Genomic DNA, 17,108 nt, shown 5'->3' with positions numbered 1-17,108 from the left:
GAGTTGAAGGCCACAGCAAGTGTCTTCTCGTGCTTAAGATTTTGAATAAATTTTGCTTCATATATATGAGTACAGAAATATAGGTCTGTTTATGACGAGGTGAAATTGGTACGCATGGAAATACCTATATAGTGCTGGAAGACGTTGTTTCCGATGCAAAAACTACATAGATATTGTCAATCAGAAATTCGAGCATCCTTTTAATATCAACTTCAGATCGAGTACATGTACGTGTATGCACATTCAGAATTTCTTTAACGAAATAACTTAGATAGCGATAGCGAAAAATGGTCGATCTAAAAAATTACAAACAATAACGGTCCAATTTGTGAGAAGGGCATAAAAAATCAAGAGGTGGAATTAGGTCCCTAGTTGAGTAGGCATCCCCACTGGGCCGGACTTCAAAAACATTTGCTATCGTTAACGAAGTCTATAAAACGACAATTTTCGAAGGGATGACTTTAAACACGTTTTCTGAAATCTTTGTAACATTAACATGTTTGACAGTAGCTGGTCTCTTATCAAAGATAAATGAACTCAGCGAATGCTCTTTAGTATCGAATGGATTTGGGGACATAAACACTGTACGAGGGTTGATCCAAAAGTTCGTGGAATTTCTTTTTAAAATTTTATCGTGATTTGATGAAATCAATCAACAGGCATATTCATAATATAGAGTCATAATGCAACAATATTGGAAAATTTCACTTCTTTCCAATTACCAATAAGGTCACACGAGCTTTCTGAAAATTGATAGTTGGGAAACCCGGGGGAGACTTCGACGTAACGTCAAGTTAGATATGTCACGTCACGTTATAGAAGCATCTCGCCCAAATGTCCAATTATAATATGTAATTCTACAAAATGCTGCCTTTTTCTCCGTTTTTTTCTCCAGAAAAGCCTGATCGAGTATCCTCTCGCACTAACTTATCTTCATTTTTTACTCATATTTCAAAATACTAACCCACCTTTCCATATGATGTTCCAATTTCAGTAGCAACATGAGCAATGTCAAGAACTACGGCAGCCGACAACGTCCATAATTAACGCTTTTAATTTGTCTAGGGGGATACTTACTTAAACAGAGCCTCTAAAAAGCGACCACACCTTTTATCAACGTCCGTGGAAGTTCTATTTTTCTTAAATTTCTTATACCACTGGAAAACCAGTAACTAAATGCATTTTTCCCAAGCCTCTGTCTATAATATACGCGTTTAAGATAGAGTGATCCCTGGATTTTCACAAAACGTGTGACTTGACCGATATTATTAGTTATCCAGGTTCAATCAAGGGTGTACGGGGATTTACCCCGGGTTTTATTCCATACACCCTGAGGCCGTAGGCCGAAGGGTGTATGGAATACAACCCGGGGTAAATCCCCGTACACCCTTGATTGAACCTGGATAACGAATTTATTTCCTTTGTACCCATAAAAATGCTCTGTGAACATCAAAGTGTGTCTCAATCTATGGATTAGATAACTACTGTATGCATTGTGACGTCACGTTTTATTTACACCCGGCTCAAGTAGGGTGCACGGATATTTACACCCGACTTTGTAACCAATCAAAGCTCGTGTTACAAGCTTGATAGGAAATAATTGACGTTATCTTGTAACACGAGCTTTGATTGGTTACAAAGTCGGGTGTAAATATCCGTGCACCCTACTTGAGCCGGGTGTAAATAAAACGTGACGTCACAATGCATACAGTAGTTATCTAATCCATAGATTGAGACACACTTTGATGTTTACAGAGCATTTTTATGGGTACAAAGGAAATAAATTCGTTATCCAGGTTCAATCAAGGGTGTACGAGGATTTACCCCGGGTTGTATTCCATACATCCTTCGGCCTACGGCCTCAGGGTGTATGGAATAAAACCCGGGGTAAATCCCCGTACACCCTTGATTGAACCTGGATAACTAATATTATCTAACAACTTAAAGATGAGCAATAAATCATCAACTTATCAACTAAATATCCAGTAAAATCAGTAAAACTCTCACACAAAGGTTCATAAAATATCAAGCAATCGTAATAATGACACGTTTTATATACCACATAGGGCCGTTTAATTCTTATTTCACGAATTCAGAATTTAAATGATAATAAACGCGTTAATGTCTCCCCCGCATTTCCAAACAACCGTTCCTATGGCAACTGCCATAAAGTTACTATCGAAGATATTTAAAATGTTTTTTAATTTAAAATATTCATCAAGTGTCTATATTTTCATTTGTAATTTTCAACCAATTCCACTGAATAATAAATAAAATATGAAGAAATTCCACGAACTTTTGGATCAACCCTCGTATACAGGTCATAGCGGAAGATAATTTTATAAATAAGGAGATCTGACGATGGAAAGGCGGAAATCGTCTTGTTTGTCATACAATTTAGCTACAGTTAGTTTGTTCATATTTCATATGTATCCAGTCAACAAATGAGTGGAAGTCACTATTAAGAAGCTTATATGTTTAATATACCAAAAACGTTTCTGGAAATTTGAATAAGAATATATAAGGTAAAAATCTAAAACGTAAAAAAAATTAAACTTTGGAAATTTGAAAGTTTTGGTTTTGAACTAAATATTAAATTTCAATATATGAAATCAGTTTGACATATTTCCCATTAAATTCTTAAACTTTATCATTTTAGAAATTTGAATTGTCAAGTTATACATACATTGAGCTTTTGTATATTAAATCAACTGGGAGGTATTAACTACCTTTCCAGAGGAGTTCAGTTAAGTAAATGTAGTTGACATATGAATGGAAGTAACTATTTAAAAAAAAAGTCCACAACAGGTGTTTTTTTTTTCCTCATGCAGTCGTTTTTGAATAAGTTTTTTCAAAAGAGTAGTAGGCCTGCAAGAACTAGTTGATACCCCTGTAAATTCTGAAAGATTGCTGGAATGTTTGATCCTTAAAACTACATATTGTCAGTCAGGAACTCAAGTAAGTTGACTTCCGGGTAGATGTGTGTATAATCAGAATGATTTTCATCCAAATAATTTTTAAAACACTTAATGGCAAGGTATAAATAAAACGCAAGACTTCCATATTTAATGAAAAGGCAAACCGTCTATATGTCAGAAACCTGCCGGTACTAGTTAAAATGGGGAACTTCTTGTATTGATTGTTGAAAGGTCTGTTATTTTGTAATCTTGTTGGTCTGGGTAAAATTTTCAGATACTATCGCGTAGAAAAAGCTCACTGCATCATCGGCAATCATAATGGTCCACTTGGCACTATCAAATACAAGGTAACCAAGGCAATGCTGGATTTCCTCTATGTAAATAAACAGTCATAAATTCAGAATATTTAAGATTTATTGCATATATCACATATAAGATTCATGGTTAAAAAAGTGGATTTTCATAAACTATATATACTTGTATACAAATAGATCTGAGCACAGAATACGGACAAATTTCATGAAATCAATGGAAATGTAAAAAAAAATCAATTAAATTGTGCAAAACAGTGCAATTAATTAGGTGTAATTATCATTAGAAGAAATAAAGAATTGTAAAAGAATAACACATATGTATATCATGTCATGCAGATATTCTTCCACTCATACAAGTTTTACCAAATACAAGACTAAACTGGTTACCTCCTATTAGATAAGATAAAAAATATTTAAATAAAATTTGGTTATTATTCATTTTGGAATATTTTTACCTGTTTATATTTTTCTATCTCAGGCCAGTACGTATTTAAAAAGAGAAATGTGTTTTTCATTAAGATTTTCTTTTCACAAAATTTTTTAATTTTAAATTTGGGTGGACACAATATAAAATAGTTATACATTAAATCCATCTCTTAAAACCATTCAAATATTACTGGCATGCAACACTCATTTTATCAAATAACATACACACTGTAAAATGTTCACAGTAATAATTTCATCATTTGGTCTATACATTAGAATAATTTAAAACACATTTGAGATTACAATTAGGCAATATATTTACAATTTGGCCTCTTTCATTGTTGATTTTCTATCATGGGTATGTACAAATATGATTGAAATGTCGAGCCATTTTATTATATATGACAATCTAGTCTATACTACTATGGATGAAATGGTTTGCAACATTGAGGGAATTGGCCAAAAAAAATCATTTTAAAAAAAATCACTCAGATTATTGACAATCCTTTCATTAAGCACATCATAAAATGCAATATAAGATAAAAAACAATTTTTACCTTAAATTATCAATGCAAAAAACGAAACCTAATCATATAATTATATATTCTTTATAAGGATGTATAATCATTGAAATGGTGATATGAGTATGGCAATCCCTCACAATCAATCACTGACTAGGACATGAGCAATCTCTCACCAGAGGGTGTTTTACACTCCGCTCAAACATGTGTAAGTGAAGCTTGCAGAACATGCCCTCTGGTGAGAGATTGAGAAATGAGATATGCCTAACAAAAAATTACCATTGCAGATTTCACTTTCTTCAGGTTTTTCTTTGTTCCAAATTTGTAATTAAAATTCCATTTTTTAAAGCCATCTTCATCTTTTTCTCTTTTGTTAAAAATTCAAAACTTAACTTTTTTCATTGTTTTCCGGAAAGCTAGCACATTGGAACTGATAAACTGACCAGTTCACCTTACCACTTAATTGTTATCATGGGGCTTTACTACACATAAGACATATGTTTTTGAGTGTTAAATCTTGTTGAAAATATGGATTTCAAACACTGATAAAGCCAGAAACACACACACACACATTTAAAATGTGAAATGGTTTAACAAATTAATGAATGCACCATTGCGACTATCAGATAGCCCACACATAGTGACAATTAATTAAAGGAAAGTGTAAAACTCTTTGTGACATGCCTTAGTGCATGAATATTAATTTAACAATTGGCTGAAAAATTCAGTAGAAATTCCTTTATGTTGAGTTAGAAATGAAAATTTTTCTAGATATGTGAATCAATATATGGATGGTAAAAAAAATCAATTACTGAAAAAATCAAGATCTTTTACAATTACAACATACTATTGATTAGGTATCAGGAAGTCCTAACATAAATTATAAAGCACTTCTAATCAATCACAATGTATTGTGTCTCCTTCGTTATAAAACATTAAATATATATAAAATTACATTCAACTGATCAATAATTAAATGTTATTTGTCCTTTTTATGTCAATGACTTTTCTGTGTTTAATACATTATTTACAAATTACTTATTAACAATGCCAATATTACATCAAAAAACTTTCCATTTGTAATTATAATTATAATGTATACAAAATAGTTTTAACATTGTGCAAATCATAATTAGAATCTGATTCATGTGTCAATCAATGGTTTAAAATTACTTCCATTATAAACCATAACTATGTGATGGAAGCATTAGAGATTTCATTTTCTTCCCAATATTTCCTTCAATTTCAAAAAAAAAAACAACTCTTCAGCAAAATATATTTACATGCCATCTATGGCGTATAATAAAGAGTTCCCTCCCTTCACCTTACTAAAAGGACTTTTGATGCAATCAGTTTGTATTAGGACCTCCAAAGCAAGAACAAGGAGAAAAGTCCAAGCCCCAGCATGGATGATAGGGACACTTCCAGCTGTGAGGCCCCTGATCCTCCAGCACTCGGACAATTGGCTCCTTGACACTCCATGGTTTCTGAAAATTCAAAAACAAACAGGATAAATTTAACAATTAAGGCAAAAAAAATATTAATTTCTTGGTTCTCAGGCCCTCCCTCATCTCTTCCAAGGGTGCCTCATTGACCCTTTTTACTGCTAAATCAATAAAATATAAACACCAAATCACCTCCCTCATCATTTTTTGAGGTTTTGTACAATGTAAAAAGCTGCCTCATCATGCACTAGGACAATTGGCTCCTTGACACTCCATGGTTTCTGAAAATACAAAAACAAACAGGATAAATTTTGCATGGCCTAAGATGTGTTAAAAAACAGTTAATTTTGTATTCAATAATGTACTGTAAGATTTCTTTTCTTCTAACTGTTTCCTCTTGCAGAAAAAATTATCATTATTTAAAGTTTATCAAAATGTCTTAGGATCAAAATCTGTTAAAAATTAAAAGCAAAGTATGAGATAAATGTTGAAATTCTTTATTTTATATTAATTATTTTGTTGAGGTTTTGCATTTACATCCATAGATTAATTAAACTGTATTAAATTCACAAGCTTTACATACCAAACAATATGATAGTTGTTTCTCCATCTCCGTATCTGTTAGTTCCCACACAATAATATTTAGTGTAGTCCTTAGCCTGAACATTCTTCACAAGCAATGTGTACCAAAACTCATCATTTTGAAGCTGACTGCTAAACTGTTTGGTGATGTCATATTTATCATCGTCTGTAATTTCTACACGTTGTCCATTTTCTGTTTCCTTCATCCATCTCATGCTAGGCTGAGGAAAACCTGTTCCACAAAAGACAAACATATATTTCAGAATTGGAAAGCACGTCATTATAAGAATGAAGAAATGTAAATAGCGGGCATGAATTTCAATAACTAAATTAAAAAATACTGCTATATTTGATATGAAAGCTCCTCATAAAGGAATCAAGTTCATAAACTGTACTCAATATTTTAATTTGTCTGAATAAAGTATATAAAAAATGATTTTCTTTTTCCAAGCATCTATTTATATACTTATTTTTCCATCACAGATTTCTCAAAGGATCATATTTTCCGGGGGTTATACCTGCTACAATGCACTCAAGTTTAGCGTTAAACCTCCTATTCTGGGCCTGACCCACGGTGGACTGTACTGGTCTGCAGGCCGGAGGGAAGAAGACAACAACCTCTACTTTGAAATCATCCGGAGGTTTGACATTATTATCAGCGACGCAGATGTAGTTCCCACGATCATTTTTCTGAATGTCGGTCAGATTCAGCTGGGCTCCCTGTAAAATGTCATATACATGTATATAGAGCAAGAAATCCAAAATAACATGACAGATTTGTGGCATTGTTTACTTATTATGAATTAATTTTTTGTGTACAAAAAAACTCTCTCAATGCTAAATCATAACTTTATTTGAAAAAGGGAGATAAATGTGATCATTTTTTAGAATTTTTATGAGAATTTTTTTAACTTATTTTTTCTAAAAATTTTAACTACCACAATTTTGTTTTCCTTTAAAACACTGATCAAAATTTCTACAAAATACAGGTGTATGTATATGCCCACATTACAACTATAGATTTCTGTTTTTGACATTTGATATAAGATCATAAATGTTTACTCTTGACTGGAACCCTCCCATTGGCAATTCCTGACCATCTTCCCTCTTCCATGTGATGTTGGGTGACGGAATTCCATGTGACTCACAGACCAACTGGAGGTTCGATCCAATATCCAGCTCATAAGCTGAATTAATACTTGGCTGAATCTGAGGTGCAACTAGAAAACAATAATTATACTTCTTTATCATAGAATTCCATTGTGAAAGACACAATTTATAATAATACAATGCTTTCAGCACAGAAGTTGTATTCTTTGAAATTGTTTCTACAATCATGATAATTGTTTATATAAAACTCTCTAATCTGAACACCCCCAGTTCCATGCAATCAGCCTAATAAGGCAACATTTTGGATAAGTGAACATTTAAAAAAATTAAATTAACTGAATGGGAACTGAAGATTAGACCATATTAGGCAATTTAAGATTATGGAATATACAATGTCTGTGTTAAACAAGTTTCACTGTTTTGATTTCATATGAAAGTCACTTAAAATATGGGTAACCCGGTATACTCATAGCAAATGACAAAAGCTGATATTATTTCAATATTATACTTTAATGATAACTTACTCTGCACCGTTAGCTTGCCAATCTTTTTAGGCCAGTCTGTCCATTCCACGCCTTGGATCTTTATTGTACAGAGATAATCTCCGGCGTCTTCCTCTGCTAGATAACGGATCACCAACATGTAGGTGATTCTTCTTCCGTTTATACGACTCTGTATATCGTATTTGTCGAGTCCAGAGTCCTCGTTTATCCCCTGATCGTAACCTACATATAAACAAATTTGTATGTAAAAATTACTACTATTTTTTCTTTAGTTAAATAAACATGATAAAGGCATAACTTTTTTACCTTTAAGGCTCAAGAGCTTTTCTGAGCTTAAAGGTTCTGTCGTCGTCGCAATTTTCACATTTTCATCTTCTAAGAACCACTGTTTTAATTTCAACCAAACTTGCCACAAAGCATCCTTGGGTGAAGGGGATTCAAGTTTGTTCAAAAAAGGGCCACGCCCTAATTCAAGGGGAGATAATTGGGAATCAATGAAAATTTGGTGGTATGTTTTAAAAATCTTCTTCTCCAGAACCACTGTGCCAGGAAAGATGAAACTTATGGGGAAACATCCTCAGGTAGTGTAGATTCAAATTTGTTCAAATCATGACCCCCTGGGGTAGGGCGGGGCCACAATGGCTGACCAGAGTTTTACATACAAATATATAGGAAAATTCTTTAAAAATCTTCTTCTCAAGAATAACAAAGCCATAATTGATCATATTTATATGGAAGCATCCTCAGGTAGTGTAGATTCAAATTTGTTTCATGACTCTCTCAAAATGGCCGATCAAATTTTTACATAGAAATATATATGAAAATTCTTTACGAATCATATTCTCAAGAATAGCAAAGCCATGATTTGTCATGGGACTACTTTTGGATTTAAACTTTTCAATAATAAATCAATTTCTACTTTTTCCTAGCCACGGTGCTCAGGTGAGCGACGTGGCCCATGGGCCTCTTGTTTATTTTTAAACGACAGCTTAAAGGTTTCTTCTTGCAATAAAATATTTTAATTTTGTTTTAACAATCAAAATGAAAGTTTTTAAAAAAAATAAGTCTACTAAAATGTCACCTTAACAAGCTATAAAATGTCATATTCAAAAGACATGCAATTTCTGTATTTTACAAAGAAATAAAAATGGATTTATAGCACTATACAAATTTGAGTCAGTCAGGTAATAGTAAACAAATCATTTTTTTGCTCTCTCACCTTTCTGTCTGAAGAGAACTTTCTCTTACCTTGATAAACTATTTTTTCATCTTCACTTAACAAAATAGGATTTCCTCCATTAACTGTTTGAGACTTTGTCCACTGAACCTACAAAAGACCATCCATAACTTATATACAATAATCAGCTGTTTATACAATTACCATGGTAATAATAGTACAAGGGAAATTATACATGTTTAAAAAAATCTGATAAAATGATGTCATAAAATTTCACGAATATTAAAGTCTCCTTTTTTGTTTTTTTAAAGTCCCTTTTTATAAGACTTCTCTCTTAATGTTTACCAAAATTTAATCACTTACCGATAATACTTTGCAGTCATATAAATTATTTTGTAAATTGCTTGTGTAGCATAACTGTAAGGTAGAGCTCCTTTTTTTGCTCATCAGCTGTATTTGTCCACACAAAATATGCAGGACTTTGAGTAATGATGAAAAATTTTATCCCTGAATCAAACAATCTAATTAAAATTAGATGTTCCAAATCTGCTATCGCTTCTCAAGCGATAGCGGATTCAGAACATCTAATTTTAATTGATTGTGAATCACAAGACCTTGCATTCTGTAAGGCAAGAATGTTAATTTGATGGCCATACCCGACTCTGAGGCTTGGTTCTCTTTACATCACAGTGACGTACAGATTCTTACCCCTTATTCACTACTTAAAGTATAATTAACACATATTCTGAGCCCTTCTTCACTTTTATACATGCAGTTTATGCATTCTAGTTGGCTCTGCCGAGCCCTTGTTCACTACTTACCACTGATTCTGAGCCTTAATTGTTCACCACTGAACAGTTCAGGTATCCTATTTGATTCTTTTGTTTGACCTCAGGTAGAATTTCATCTACAATCTCCGGTCTCTGAGCATCAACTGTAAAACAAACATTTCAAAACCATAAAATATCACCTGGGAAAAACAAAAGTATTTTTCTTTGTGTTGCATACTTAAAAAAAGATGAGTGCAGTGTGACGTCACTATGTAGACAGGACGGACTTTGTGGGGCTCCGATAATGTTTGTCTTTTTGAGAGATTTGAGATAGGATATTCAGGAATGAGTGAATACTGACGTTATGTAAGTGAAAAGTAACAAAAAAATCTTGAAAAAAGTTATTTGAGAGATTCTTGTGACAGAAATTCCCCAAAACTTATTTCTATGATTGAGTGTATGTCGCCATTGTCGCCATTGTGAACACCTACTCACTACTCATAAGCAAGACTACGTTAGAACATCAAGGTTCCTATATATATTTTTTTGTTTGTTTATACATAGTGCAAAGCACTATGGCTACTGATGATAATGAACTAAATCCAAACAAGAGAGCCAGACAAGACAGCAGCGTCATACTTTCTGGTGATCTGAGCAAACTCAATGATTTGTTAGACTCCGTTTCCGTGGATGAAAACGCCTTCAAACAGGCAATCACTCTCATTCTCAATAAAGATAATTTTAAAAACGCTCTTGCAGGGGTTTTTGTCTCGGAGATAGGCTCACTCAAAAAAGAAATAAACGAACTCACGTCGAAAATCGACGAAATGGAACAATATTCAAGGCGAAATTGCCTTAAAATAACTGGCATACCTGAAGAACGAAACGAATCTACTGATAAACTAGCCCTGAATGTCATTAACAACCTTGTTCTAAATGAAGATAATGAGAAAATCTCGATCAAAGATATCTCAAGGTCACACAGAGTGGGCAAATATGATCCAAACCGTAAAACCAGAGACATCATAGTAAAATTTATAAGTTACAGAGATAAAGCCAGAGTCTATGGAAACAAACGTAATCTAAAATCCTACAACAAAAACCCAACAAAACAAACTGGACCTATATTCATCAACGAAGCTTTGACATCCAGGCGTGCAGAACTCTATGGGAAAATTCGACAAATAGTTAAAGACAAAAAACTTGACAGCTGCTGGACGTATGACGGACGTATTTATGCGAAACTTCTCGGTGACCATGGGAAGAGAATACTGATAAATACGATAGAGGACCTTCAGTGTTTCCAAGATGACAACGTAGACGAACAGTTCCTCTCCTCGACGCCAAAATCGTAAAACACTGTGTTTATAAACATTTCCACGTGTTCGCGTCACGGAAACGCTTGGAACCTCGTCAAATCAGCGCTTCGTTAACACGTCCTACTTTCGTTTTCCTTTAAAAACATGTGATTGACAGATCAACATAACGGATGTCCCAAACATTTGTACAGTATGTTCAAACTTATTCTTATTCTATTATGTTTGTCACACTGTCTTCAATGTGATCTGCTTTTGTATATAATTGGATGCTATATCGTTCTGTCACGAATTATTTGCATACCAACACATGTATGTAAATACTACAACCCAGTTATGTACAGCGGTACTCTAATACCCGCTTTCCTTGCTATTTTTATAATGTATCTCCCAGTTTTTACGTGGGAATTGTGCGAGTTAACGTACTTCTTTTTTCAAATTTTATGTTTACTGTTTTGTGTTTTTTTACTTTCCATTTATTTTGAATTGACATATCTTACATATTGCCAAAAAAATACAATTTCACTAAATCCCATCTCAAGGCGGCCCAGAAGCAAACCAAACTTTAGATATTGCATAGATAAAATCTTTGATAATGGGTAATTCTCTAGAACAACATCGTGCCGCGATTGGGGTTTTCTACACTCGAAGTCATAATATACTGTCAAGGTCTGCTTTCAAAGTTTCAAAATCTACTACGTTGTTAGATATTTTGCTTTCCATATCCAGTATCTTCAAAAAACATTATAACAGTATGTCATTCTGGTCTCTCAGAATTAATTTTTTTGCACAATTATTCATGTTTGTTATTCTATTGCTATCTGGTGATATTGAAACAAACCCAGGTCCATCTGCGCCAAACTCTCTTGATATCTTGCACCTTAATATCAGAAGCATCAGGAATAAGATTGATTCTCTACTGTATCTAGTTCAAGATTTTGATTTACTATGTTTTAGTGAGACTCATTTAGACACACATGTTACAAATGAAAGTTTGTTTATAGAAGGCTTTAAGTGTATTTTCAGAAAAGATCGTAATTCTCATGGTGGTGGTGTAATGATTTATGTTTCAAATTTAATTAAGGCTAATCGAAGAGAAGATTTAGAACCCGTTGATACGGAACTCATTTGGATAGAGATACCACAAGTAAAGGGAAAACTACTTATATGTTGTATTTATCGTCCACCACATACTAATAGTGTCTTTTGGCAAAAGTTATCTTGGTCATTTGAAAAGGCTTGTGATATATCTAACAATATTGTTGTACTTGGTGATCTTAACGTCGATTTTTTAAAAGTTAACAACACACATGAGATTCATACAATTATGAATAGCTGTAGGTTAACAAATATCATACACGAACCTACAAGAATTACTTGCGATACAGAAACCCTTATAGATCCTATCATTATTAGTGACAGTATACATGTACATGATTCTGGAACATTACAAGTAAGTAATACAGTTAGTGATCATAAAGCAACTTATATATATATTCACCAGAATACAAATGTAAATGTGGCATATGAACGTAAAATTTGGAACTATAAACAAGCAGATTTAGAACTCCTTAATGATTCAATTGTAAAATGCGACTGGAATAGCCTTATTGATGATACAGAAAACATTAATACTGCAACAACAAACTTCACAGAAAAATTTAACTCTATTATTCATCAATGCATACCTGAAAAAACTGTAACTATAAGGCCAAATGATAAACCATGGATGGACTCTCTTCTAAAGAAAACTTTGCGTATTCGCAATAGACTTAGAAAAATAGCACAAAAAACAAAAAGAGAATCTGATAAGGAAAACTTTCGCAAAGTAAGGAATAAGTTTAATAATATGAAAAAATATGCTATTAAAAACTATTATGACAATATAGATTCTCATCTTAAGGATGCTAGTCTGAACAATCAAAAACTATACTGGAAGTTACTGAAAGATACTTTTCACATTAAACCAACAAATGAAATTCCACCGATTCAGTTTACAGACAATAATGGCACTGAAAGTTTTGCATTTTCAGATATAGATAAAATAGAACTATTAAACAAATATTTCACATCAATTACAGAGTTAGATGACAGTAATCAAGAGCTCCCAAATATAGTGTCAAGATGTACGGATAATTTTCCACACATTGAAATACAAGAGCAGGAAATCATTGATATAATTTCTATTATTCCTGTCAATAAAGCCGTTGGTCCTGATTGCATCAGCCATAAAATGTTAAAATCCTGCAAAGAAACTATCTCAAAACCTTTGTGTATACTATTCAACAAATCCCTATCACTAAAAACATTTCCAGACTGCTGGAAACTAGCACATGTTCTTCCACTTTTTAAGAAAGATGACCCTTCCATCACTTCAAACTATAGACCAGTTTCTTTGCTGAGTTGTATAAGCAAAATTTTTGAAAGAATAATTTTTAAGCATGTTTACAATTTCTTGTATTCACATAATATATTTTATAAATACCAGGCAGGTTTTTTACCAGGTCATTCCACGGTATATCAACTCTTAGAAACATACCACTCTATAGTAAAAAATGTTGATGAAGGTAAATTCTGTTGTATGGTGTTTTGTGATTTATCAAAGGCATTTGATAGGGTCTGGCATAAAGGCTTAATTTACAAATTAAAAATGTATGGAATTAATGGGGATATGCTAGATTGGTTTGATAGTTATTTAAGCGAAAGAACCCAACAAGTCATGTATAGAAATCATTTTTCCTCTGTAGGACAAGTAAAAGCTGGAGTTCCTCAGGGCTCAGTACTTGGTCCCCTATTATTTTTATTATATGTAAATGATGTGGCTGAAAATATGATATCTGTTTGTAGACTATTTGCTGATGATAATTCTTTACAACAATGTTCAGATAATATTAATCATATAGAACAAAATCTTAACCATGATCTTAGAATACTAGATGAATGGTCAAAGAAATGGTTATTGAAATTCAATCCACAGAAAACCAAAGCAGTATTTTTTAATTTGAAAAATGTACAGCATTTTCCTAAATTATTTTTTGACAATTGCCAATTGGAATATGTTACAGAACACAAACATCTTGGGATACTTCTGTCGTCTAACTTAGGATGGTCTGATCATATTGATACCATTATAAAGAAAGCATACAAAAAACTAGGGCTTCTTAAAAAATTAAAATTTACTGTGTCAAGAGATATTCTATCCCAGATGTATATATCTTTTATTAGACCACAACTTGAATATGCTGTTGAAGTTTGGTCTGGATGCACAAAAACAGACATTGAGAATCTTGAAAAAGTACAATTATATGCTGCAAGAATAGTTACTGGGCTTACAATTATTGCTTCAAGAAATTCATTATATTTGGAAACAGGCTGGGAACCATTGTAATATAGAAGAAATAGGGCAAAACTAATAACAATGTATAAAATGCACAATAAATTAGTCCCTATTTACTTGCAAAACTTAGTACCTGATACAAGAGGCAATATTTCAGGATACACTACCCGGAATTTTTTAAATTATTCTTTGCCAAAATACAGATTAGAACTCTACAATAAATCATTTATTCCCGATACTGTTAGAAAGTGGAATTCCCTTAGTCTAAAGACAAGGGAGGCAACTTCTATTGAAATTTTCAAAAAATATCTGCAAAGTAATACTGTAAAACCTCAGAAATATTTTTCTTATGGAAAAAGGTTCTTGAACATAATTCATACAAGATTGAGACACAATTGTATTTTAAAGTCTGATTTATATCGATGTAACCTAATAACCAGTCCTAATTGTTCTTGTGGACTACTAGAAGATACATATCATCTGTTTTTTGTTTGTAAATATTATGTAAAAGCAAGAAATTCTTTAATGAATAAGCTATTGTCATTGAATTATTTACATATTATAGATGTACATTTAATGCTATGGGGCGATGATTCTCTAACTTTTGAACAAAATACTGAACTTTTCAAGACTATTCAAACTTTCTTAAATGAATGTGGTCGTTTTTCAAAATAAGTTTACTTTCTTTTTTTTTTTTCTCACCATCTCAAATGATATTTGTATATTTAAAGAATTTATTCCTTTCTATTGCTACAATGTATACAATGTATATAGTAGACCATATGTATATATATTTGTTTCACTTTGGCAATTTCACAAAATGTTATATCAGGAGAAGACTATCTAAGTTTCTGAACTTGTGTCTGATCCTTTTGACTTTGTCAATAAATATGTTCAATTCAAAAAAGATAATGGATTTCTGTTTAATTTAAAAAATTTCTTAATATACAAGTATCATTTACACTAAGTATGCAGGTTAAATTAATGAAGACAGAAAGCATTTTATGGAATACATGTACCATATCCAATATAGAGAGAAAAAGATGCACACAAATATGGTAAACTGCATGCACATGTTGGATTTATACATTGCTTTGAAAAAATAAAAGTCCTTTAAAGTAATAGATTGTTAAATTAAATTATGCTACCTCATAATAAAAGTTAATTTTTTACTGATCTTAACACAGCAATTTAAATATATATACATAACATGTACCTCCTGAGGCTCCTAATAAAACATGGACAATTTCCCAATCTCAAACGCAGTAATAAATCAGGAGATAGTCTATATCTATACATGATTTATATAATGTTTACCAACAGCTTATGCATTCCCTTTATTCTTCCTATTTAATCCTCAAAAAAGAACAATATAATATGACATGTATGAGAAGCAGTTATTTGCTGTCTCTGATACAAATCAATATCTATTTGTCAGAGTCTTTCCTCCTACAGATTTATCCCCCTTTACCAATGTATTATATTTGTCTCTGATTCACCTGTTAAGATTTTGCCTATTTATATACCATGTTTTTATGTGCCCAATCTTTAAAAACAATTAAGTATAGTAACCATATTGTGTTTAATAAATCTGCCATCAGATACCGATACAGCAATGCTATTAATTTTCCAACCTTTACAATTCATTAATTGCCGAAATTTTAACTTGTTTAATGTGGAGAGAAATCACATAATATATTTAAATAAACAATTTTCAAAATTGTAACTTGCTCCAAAAAATTTTCCTTTTTCACACAAACGAGCCGTTCCCACGATTTTGTAACTTTGTTTACACTTCCGATCCACCACTGTTTACCAGGCGTATACCTGAACCCAATACGGTTATAAAGATTCCTGAAATCAATTTAATTAAAATCCATTCCATTGTTCCATACTTACCAAATGTAGTAGAAATTCCTATCAATAAAACAATAAGACCCCAAAGGTTGGCCATCTTCCCGATCGTTTGTAAATTCAAACAGTTGACCACCATTTTTTCGCAGGTAAGAATGAGTCACGTGATCAAGGTATGACAACAGGTAAATTCCAGAGGAGTGCGACACGGTTATCGTGTAGTGTAGTGCTCCAGGAGGACTGGGCACGGACTGCCTTGCTACCTCCGATCAGGGGGTATATAAATACGGCGCACCTGCTTTCCTGTTATTCTGCTGAGATAACAGACGTGTCCCTGTCAGCTCCGTCATTATTGTATATTGTAATATTGCGGACACTAATAAATTGCGTATTATTTTATCACAGAGATTAGTGTTTTCTCTGTCCCACCACCACTTAACTTAAATTATAAGTATAGATTAGAATTATTATATAGAATAGAACATTTATTCAACCAATTTGGACCCGCAGTGAAGCATAAAGATAAACTACATTGTATGTCCTAAATCATAGTTATAAATAACAATAAACAGACCTAAACAAACATATATAAATTGTATTATGAACACAGTGTAACTATCTACTCTTAGGATGCATAACAGAATTTTTTTCAAAAAGGGGGGGGGGGTATAGTTGTTAGCGTACGTTTACATATAATTTAACAACTTAAAAGGATACAGGGAAGATTTTCAGATTTGGAGGGAGATCAATCTGGAATATGGATTATCATTATAGTATTTCACTACACTGAAAACACAACAAAAAATTTGGACTCTCTTCCTTTTCCCTCCAACTT

General features: G+C 32.6%; 1 pseudogene; it reads right to left on the bottom strand.

Annotated features, from left to right (window-relative positions):
* Positions 1-4,539: 4,539 nt before the first annotated feature.
* LOC134261096 (lachesin-like) lies at positions 4,540-16,593 on the bottom strand (annotated as a pseudogene).
* Positions 16,594-17,108: the final 515 nt, after the last annotated feature.

The sequence above is a fragment of the Saccostrea cucullata genome, unplaced genomic scaffold (genome assembly GCF_032062105.1).
Source record: "Saccostrea cucullata isolate Sc308-1 unplaced genomic scaffold, CSIRO_AGI_Scuc_v1 ctg1875, whole genome shotgun sequence".
NCBI lineage: Eukaryota > Metazoa > Mollusca > Bivalvia > Ostreida > Ostreidae > Saccostrea > Saccostrea cuccullata.
Note: the sequence above shows the minus strand (reverse complement) of the source record. Positions and strands in the feature narration are given on the sequence as shown.